Genomic DNA, 9129 nt, shown 5'->3' on the forward strand with positions numbered 1-9129 from the left:
TTTGTGTGTGTAAACTAAACGGTTTATAACCCGTTAAACTGCCTGTCCTGATAGATGCGGGCCCCTCCTGCATGCGGGTAATATGTACAATATGTGTAGTGCTTCGGAAGGTACCAGCAACACCTCTGGCCAAGCACTGCTGTTCTGAATAACGCTCCTTGGCAGTGCGGGCTAATGAATGCCAGGGAGAAGCCCACAGTGGTGGTGACCAGGGAATCCTGGGATCCTCAGGAAGTGGGGAAGATCCCTGATGCCCTTCGCTCATGATCTCTACCTTATACAATGGTCTCCCACCACCACGTCTGTCCAATTTGAGCACAGAATACCTCCAGCTGTCAGACGCTCACTGCCCAGGACCTCGGCTATTCCTTGGGGGTTGGCTCAGCTTTTATTTTTTTTTTAAATTTTTTTAATGTTTATTTATTTTTGAGACAGGGAGAGACAGAGCATGAACGGGGGAGGGTCAGAGAGAGAGAGGGAGACACAGAATCTGAAACAGGCTCCAGGCTCTGAGCTGTCAGCACAGAGCCCGACGCGGGGCTCGAACTCATGGACCTCGAGATCATGACCTGAGCTGAAGTCGGATGCTTAACCGACTGAGCCACCCAGGTGCCCCTGGCTCAGCTTTTAGAAAGTTCTTTCTTAGTGTAGTCAAAATCTACCCTCTAAGTGTTCACCTTGGGGCTCTTTGGGGTCAGACAAGGTCCAATCCCCCCTTTCCTGGAACTGCTCTGCGCTTCGGGAGGTAGAGCTCTTGATCGGGGTTGAACTGCTTCGGCCTCTTCAGCTGGCTCTCCTACAACCTGGTTTTGACCCCTTTCACCGGCTCTCCAAGCCCCATTCCCTTTTCTAGAAGTGTGGCTCCCAGGTGTGAACTGAGTAGCTGGAGAGAGGGGGCTGACTGTCCCTCGCATCCTCTGAGAGGCAGGAGGGCCCTTGTACCAAATGAGAAGTGGGGTTCCCATCTCCTGGCCTCAGGCTGGCGAGCACCCCACTCTGTTAGCCACAAGGTCCCTGGAATGGGTGCTCCTCTGGCTCTGAGTAGATGGCTCCGTTGCTGGCTAAGAGCTTAACGCTCTCCCTCTTCTGCATTTCCCCTCGTGTGGAAACGGAAATACTAAACCAGGTTAATAACATTTTACTAACAACAAGAAGCCCTCGTTATGAGTGTGGTGCCTTGGGCGCTTTTACAGGCATCTTACTCTCTCCAGAGTAGAGCAACCGAAGAGCTGGGATCCTGCCCCATGGTACAGCTGAGGAAACTGAGGCTCAGGGGAGTGAGATGACGTGACCATGGCCCTGGGTAGATGGCAACACTACCCAGGAATAGAACCGGGGGTTTTTGAGGCCAAATCAAATGTTTTTCCTGTGTCCTCAAACAGCTCTCTTGCATGCAGGGGAGATAAGACTTTCTCCTAATGAAACAACCAAAGATTTGAATCCTGTGTTTGTTCTCTGGCACACGGGGGACAAATGTGAGGCCTCGGGTCATGCCCTTTGTCCCCTTCATGCAGCACTGTTGAGTTCATGAAGCAGAGGCCAAGGGAAAGGGCTGAGTCTAGTGGTCCCCTCTTTGCTGCAATGTCCTGGCCTGGAGACCAGAGCCAGACATGCCCGCCCAGCTGGGGCCTGGTTTGAGCCTCCCCAGGATGGTGGCAGGTGTCTGCTCTGTCACTCTCCTCAGTGCCTGGAAGTCCAAGGCCATGAGGACTGGCTGCCTTCCCGGAAAACACAGGTCACTGTCTGGTCGGCCTGTCCTTGAGCCCAGGCCTAGCTCTGTCCCATGGCAGGATATGGACGGGGAGCGGTGAACTGTCCTCCTCCTCTCTCCCGGGTAGGACAGCAGGCTCCCAGACCTGGGAAAACCTCCAGGTGAGAACCTCTGTTCTGTAGGAGAGGCGTCAGCTCTAAGCCAGGCCTCCGGGGTCGTCACAGGGACTGGGGATCCCAAGGGCCGAGTGTCCAGTGACGTTCCGGGTGGGAGGCCAGCCTCTGGAGAGCTCAAAGGAAGGACTATGTTTTTAGGGAAGAAGACAGGGCAAAAGTCACCTCCCTCTCCTTGATGAGCGAGTGGCTCCAAAATGGCCTCTCTCCAACCTGTCTCTGCCAGGGCAGGACACACAGGGTCAACAGGGCTGACGTCAGTCCCTGTCGCCCCCACTCCCCACCATCTGAGCTGCCTAGTCACAGCTTGTGTGTGGTTGAGATAGCACGGGGAGGAGACTTCCCGAATCCTAGATTTGACCACAGTGAGCAGAAAGCCTTTTTTTCTCCTGGAGGACGGTGGGGTCAGCCTGCTGGTGGACGGGAAGGCTGACCCTGAGATGTGTGGGGTTTGAAGAAGCAGGATGATCTCGCAGGAGGGGGTTGGGTTTAATCAGGCTCCCACTGGGCACTGAGGCCCTTGTGACAAAGAAAAGAGCCAGTCTTGTTCTCGAGATGGGGTGATGTTTGTGCGAGGCCCAGAGACGGAGGGGGTGGGCGGTGGGCAAGAAGGTGGCTGTTTCCCCCTCTTTGCTGGCGTCGAATGTGGTGCACTGAAAAGAAAACCTGTGGGAGGTAGGCTGAAAAGACCTGGTGTCGAGTCCCAGCTCTGCCACAGACTGACCGCCAGAGGTGGACTCCGTGTTCTTATCTGTGAAAGGGGGTGTTGAAAAATGTGCCCCCTGAAAAGTTACCAAGCCGTGAGCTCTGGATGTGAGAGGGCGTATTCAGTTGTGATGCGCTAGCGGCCAGGACCGATGTCACCAACAGGCTTGGTGGTGGTGGCTCACCCCTGGGGGGGGGGGGGGGGGAGGAGGGGCAGCCCAGTGGGATTTTGCATCATTCCTTCCCCACTAGGAGGAGCACTTGGCACTTGCAGAGGCTGGATTTTCTGCGTGGCAGGATGAGAGTTTGGAGTGGAACCCGCTGCCCTGCTCCCCCCTCCCCCCTCCCCCCCACCTCCTCCCGCCCCTCTGCCCCCTCTCCCCACTCTCCCCCCTCTCCCAGGCTTCCCTCAGGGCAAACATCCCAGCAGGACCTTCCATCTCCCTCTGACCGCCCTCCCTCGGCCTTGGCAGCCTTTCAGAGACCGAGGAGGAGGCCAGCCTGCCAGGAAGGGTGGGGCTGCCTGGCAAGGCCCAGCCGCAGTGTGACCCGCCAGTCCCGGAAACGCTCCAAACCTTGGACCTCAGCGGACATCCGGCGACTCAGCGGCAGGGCCTGTCAGGGGGACGGAGCGCGTGTGGGATTCCTCTGAGGTCAGGTTCGCTGGAGACTTCTAAGAGGAGAAAGGAAGAGCCGTATTTTAGCCAATTCTGGAGTCAGAGGGCTCTGGGATGTGTTCACAGTGTGAACAGAAGTACTGGGACGGCCTCCAAAAAGGCTTCTCGCAGGGTTGTGCATGTATCCTAGATTTCTTTTTTTTTTTTTTATTAATTTTTTTTAATGTTTATTTATTTATTTTGAGAGATAGAGACAGAGCATGAGCAGGGAAGGAGCAGAGAGAGAGACACAGAATCCGAAACAGGCTCCAGGCTCCGAGCTATCAGCACAGAGCCCGACGCGGGGCTCGAACTCACAAACCGTGAGATCATGACCTGAGCCGACGCCGGACGCTCAACCGACTGAGCCACCCAGGCGCCCCCTAGATTTCTTAATTAAAAAAAAAAAACATAAGTCAATAGTGCTTTCTGAAGAGTGTTCGCCACGTACTAGGCACTTGCTAAACCTGTTACCCACATGAATCCTTCAACAACTCGATGAGACGAGAGTATTGTTATGCCCAATTTATAAATGAAGACACCAAGGGTCAGGGGCAAGTGTCATTTGCTCAAGGTCACAGAAATACTAATTGCTGGAGTCTGGATTGAAACCCAGGTGGGGCTGGCTGATTTCAGACCCCAGGTTCTTCACTTTCTTAGAAGGCAGAAACCACAGTCTCCTTGTCTCTATAGAATGCCTGGTACCTGGAAGACATCCAGTAAAGATAGGCTGATTAGGGCCTGATGTATTTTGGGGGGTCTGATTCTCTCCCATTATAGACTGATGAAATAACGTAAAATATGGGAAAGTACTTAGCTCAGAGGCAGATGTGCGTGTAGTAGGTCCACATAAATCCGAAGGTGAGGCCCGGCTTTCCTCCTTTCTACGTGATGTATCTGTGCTTGTGAATAGTATTTTCAGAGAACACAGCACCCTCTGGGGTCCCTGCCCCGGCAAGGCTGTGAAATGACCCTGTTATATCCCCTTGGCCAGAGGGAGTAAAGGGCCATGCTGGTGGGGTGGGGGAGGGAAGGATGAGCCTGTGACTCTCTTCTGCGTCCCACTATGCCGCAGGTTTGGGAGAAAAGACACCCGCTGTGTTTGCTGACGTCTCTAAGAGAGCCCTCCTCTTCCAGCTCCACAGAGACGGTGTGGACCCGGAAGCCTGGACCACTCAGAGCCCCGAGAGGCTGAGTCACACCCACATGTGTGAGAAACACCGACAGTGTCACAGCATCGAAGGATGCTGGAGCGGGTGTGGTCTTGTTGGAAGGAAAAGGGTCTGCGGTGGGACAGCTGGGCCAACCCCGGGGTCCCCTGGTTCCCATGCACACCCACGGGGCACTTGGCCTGCCTCCTTATTTCCGGGCAACTGCGCACCTGCTTCTCCCTCTGGGAGCCTCCCGGCCCTCCTGCCTTCTTGGCTTTCGTTAAGGTGGTTGAGATAGAACTGTCCCATAATTCCGTGTGTTTAACCCTCTCTGGGCTGGGTCTCAACAGACCCGCACTGACATGAAATTGGTCACAGTCCAGGCAGAAAATGTAACCCATTCCAGAAATCTCCGCGGTTATGGTTAGGAAGGCACTGGAGGAGATGAGAGGGCAGACAAGGGTGAAAGGCAGTCTTGAGAGTAGCAACCACTGGAAAATGCTACCATTCTTGGGTGGAAAGTCACAGAGAGGAGATGATGTTTCCAGAACCGGAGAGACTGGAATCCTGGTGGAGGTTTCCTGGCAGGAACTGGGACCGCAGAGGTGACCTGCCAGGGTAGAACGACTCTGGTTTCTACCCTCCTGGCTGTGGCTGTTGGGACCTTGGCAAATGTGGCCTGCAGGGATCAGCCTCCTAGGGGAGGGAGCAGGGTGCAGGAGGGGAGGACCCGGATCTGAGGGCAAACAAGCAAACGACCTGCCTAATCTCCAGCTAGTCAGACCTTTGAAAGAGACTGCATCCCTCCAAGGGGCGATCCAGAGGGTTGGCCCTAAACTTGCCTCTGGAAATTGTCCCAGATCCTCTACTGGTTACTGTCATTAGTGGTAATGCCTAAGCATTATCCCTGCTGGGACTGAGGCAGAGAAAGAACCATTTTTTCAAGCAGATCTGCTTCTTGTGTATTTTTCGAAGGCTATGGGAACCTCTGGTTCTTGACCAAGCACCAGGTTTGACGATAAAATCAGCTCGAGGGACGGAAAGATCTATGGCAGACACTCGGGCAGACTTACACGCGTGTTAGGAAGGACACTGGACTCAGGGTCAGGAGACCTGAGGATATGTCTTGGCTCAGACAAGTTGCTTACCATCTTTGAGCCTCAGGCTGCACATCTTTCAAATGGGGCCTCTGTGTTTGCCAGGGTTCTGTAGAAGTGAGCAACAGAATGCACGCAAGGGGGGTTGTAGACGATAGAACGTTCAGACAGAGAGTCTTGTGCCTGGGAATGCACACGATCACAGGAATGTTGCTCAGCTCTGTTTCGGGGTCGATGTATCCCTTTGGAGTGGACACCTATAACCCTTGTCTTGTAACCACAGAATCGAAGACGGCTGGATTCCAGGCAGCTTGTCCAAACTTTCTCCTGAAGGAGGAACCTGTTCTCCAAAGCTCTCAAAGATGATCCTTCCCCCCCTCCCTTCCACAAATATTTGGAGCACCCACGCTTTGTCAGGCACTGTGCTGGTCCTGGGGCAGTAATGGAGACAGATATGGGCCTCGTCCTCACCGAGCTGACAGTCTAGCACTTGAAAGTCTCTGCAAACAATTTCTGTTGAATACCTCCAGTAACAGGATGCTCGCCACCTTACAGGACGGCCACTTCCCCCCCCCCCCCCCCCCCCCCCCGCCCCGTCAGTTTTTCCTTATTTAAACTGTAATGCTTGTTCTGACCTCTGGGGCTATACAAAACAAGTCTAACCCCATTTCCTATGTCAGTGCCCTTAGAACGTGGAAAAATAAACACGGTACACTCAGAAAACATTCTCACTCTCCAGTTTCCACTCGTGAAAGGGAAGCTGATTCTCTGTGACGTTAAATTCCCCCAGGTCATGAGGTCAGAGCCAGGGTGGTCTGTCTATACTCTGGGTGCTCGGGCCCTGTCCCCAGGCCACCGGGGGCGGAGGGAAACTGTGTGGCGGAGACCCGTGAAGGGATGCAGGGCAGAGGTTTGCAGGTGGCCGGGGAGGCGGGCCCGAGTGAAGCGCGGGGGTCTGTCCTCTGGTGTGCAGGGGGGGGGGGGGTGTATGGGAGGCACTCTCTGGCCGTCTGCCCAGGACAAGCCACAAGCCTGAGCTCCTGGGTTTCTGCTCTGATTCACAGCTTCCTCTCTTCCCAGAGGAATCCCCTTTATAGCTCTCGAGGCCTGACCCCAGCGTCCCCGCGAATGTCGTCTGACTGCTGCACGGAGTGCAGCCGCAGCTCCTGTGCCGGGTGCCAGCTGGACGTGCTTGGCGGCTGGGGCCCTGGGAGCCACCTCTCGGGATGTCAGAGGGGAGCTGCAGCCGCCCTTCCGTCAGCAGGAAGCCCAGCCACAAACACTTGGACAGGAAGCGCAGGCGCTGGCCAGCTGAGCGAGCTCTGGTTTCTCCCGTGTCTAAGGGCCTGGCCCAGTGTAGAGGAAGACCAGCCAGGTGCTGCGGCCTGCACTGACAGGGCTGGGATGTGGGCTCTGGGCGTGAGCGGAAAAGCACCGCTGAGGCTGGACCAGAGGAGGCACTTCCTGGAGGAGGGTGAGGGAGCAGGGAACACGGCGTCTAGCAGACCTCGGCCAGCTGGCTGGGGACACGCAAAGACCCCTTTGTGATGGTTCCAGACAAAATGTGTTCGCTTGGGCCCAGACCTCCGGCGTAAGCCCAGGCCGGCTCCAACCTCCAGGCGGCCTCCGCCTCTGTGAAAACACACTGCAGTCCCCTGGGGTGGGATGTCCACACGTTCCCAGCTTGAAGAATGACTCCTCTCAGGGGAAGCCTCTTTCGTAACCTACCGGGTTGTATTGTGAGTGAATTAATACAAAATAGAGCGTGCTGAGCTGGGGACAAAGGCAATTTTGCATTCCGGTTGACGTTGTTGCTTCTAAGTGCTATGCGTGATTATCCTCAGGGCAGTCTGTGTGTGCAGACCACGTGTGTGCCCCAAGGACCCCCAGGATTTACAAAGCGCTTCAAATTTTCACAAGTCGCTTGGGTATTTTTTTTCCCCCACTTTTGCTTCTCACGACCTGATAGGTCAGTAAGAGATGCCTGGTATCTGGGGACCTGGAGGTAGGTAGATTGGCTCAAGGTCACACGGCTCAGTCATGGCAGCTCCAGGGCCACCGCCATGACTCGTCTTGCTCTAAAAAGATAACTTAGATGATTATTACTTTCCAAGTGCCCGAACCTCTCCTACCTTACCCTGGACCGCGTGCTTTCAAGCTCCCGCCCTCGGAGTCTGTAGCTAATAGCCCGTTGTTTGAAGCACATTTTGAAAACCTTCTGGGTGAATCCTGCCTGTGGCTTTATTCCCTCTCCCTGCCATGCCCATGGGTTTTTATTGGTGGCATTTCAATAATCTAGATTTTATCATAGTCTATGACCTCTATGGTTCTGACTCTAGACCAAGGGCTAGCAACTTTTTCTGTAAAGGGATAGACAGTAAATATTTTAAGTTACGGGCCACTTGGTCTCTGTAGCAATTGCCCAACTCTGCCATTGTGGTGCAAAAGCAGCCATAGACAGTGTGTAAACAAATGGCGTGGCTGTGTTCCAATAAAGCTTTATTCACAAAAACCGGCAGTGAGCTAGGTTTTGCACCCAGGCTGTATTTCACGGATCTCTGCTTCTGAACTCCCTGAAGACAGAGACTCTTGTTCTTACACAACTACAAGCACTCTCCTTACTCCCGGCACCAGTGTTGGGTTGACTGTGTTTATACCTTGTGCTTAACGGAGTTCATTGTTAGTTAATTCAATGAGTGGAATGTCTGAAGGAGTTTGCAAATGAAGCCATTATAGAACTGGTTAGGTTTTGATTCTGATCCTCAACTGGAAGCTACACAATATGGTTGAGTATAATCTCATTGAGGAGAATTGGTAGGCCTGATTTGAACACCAATTCCGCTACTTCTTAGCCCTGAAAGCTTGGGCACGTAACTTGTGCTGAAGAAATGGTGGCCATTGCTACCTGGAGGGACATAGTGTTCCTGCTGAACGCTCTCTGTGCTCGGGGTCAGGTTCCAGATGGGGCCTCAGTATTGTCTACTGTCTGACACACAGAGAGGATATCGTGAGAATAAATGGAAAGATAGCCTTTAGCCAGGAAAAGGTAGGGTTATGTAAACCCAGGCAGTTTTGCAGAGGTGTCCCTTATGTGGCATCCCAAAGTCACTATCTACAACAGAACTCGTCTCCACCATCCACCTGCCAAGCTGCGCTTTCCTCTCCGTCTCCACAGATGCCAAGGTGGACACCTGAAGGTCATCTGCATCTGGCCGGCTCCCTCCTACCCCAAGACCAGTGTGCACCAAAGCAGTCACCTTCCCCTCTTCTGCATGCCCTTGCCTGTTCAGGGTGTATCACCTGTGTTATAGCTGCTTCCGGTGGCTCCCTATCTCATCTGTGTAACCACTTTGCTGTTAGATTTACGTTTCAAAATACAAATCTGGCTTCTGAAATCTTCGATGGTCCCCCACTGCTGGTAGGCCAAAGTCCACTGATCTCCTTTGGTCTTTCCAGCCTCATCTCCCAGCATTCTTTGCCACGTGTTCTAGCCTCTTGGGTGGACCTCACTATGGTCAGTCTCATCTGTTGCATTTTTTTTTTTTTATGTTGTTACCTGCTCCATTCTGCTCACACCCCAGCACTCCGATTCTGTCCAGGATATCACAAATCAATCACTAAATAGTATCCTGTGGC

At 53.7% G+C, this 9129-nt stretch overlaps 1 long non-coding RNA gene across 1 annotated transcript; it reads right to left on the reverse strand.

Moving 5' to 3' along the window:
* Positions 1 to 609: 609 nt before the first annotated feature.
* On the reverse strand, positions 610 to 4681 carry LOC122230071. Its single transcript, XR_006207268.1, has 4 exons — positions 4627 to 4681; positions 4059 to 4142; positions 3165 to 3262; positions 610 to 2537 (listed from the first exon to the last, which is right to left on the reverse strand). It is a non-coding gene; the product is annotated as an uncharacterized LOC122230071 (long non-coding RNA).
* Positions 4682 to 9129: the final 4448 nt, after the last annotated feature.

This window comes from Panthera leo, chromosome C2, assembly GCF_018350215.1.
Source record: "Panthera leo isolate Ple1 chromosome C2, P.leo_Ple1_pat1.1, whole genome shotgun sequence".
NCBI classification, from domain to species: Eukaryota; Metazoa; Chordata; class Mammalia; order Carnivora; family Felidae; genus Panthera; species Panthera leo.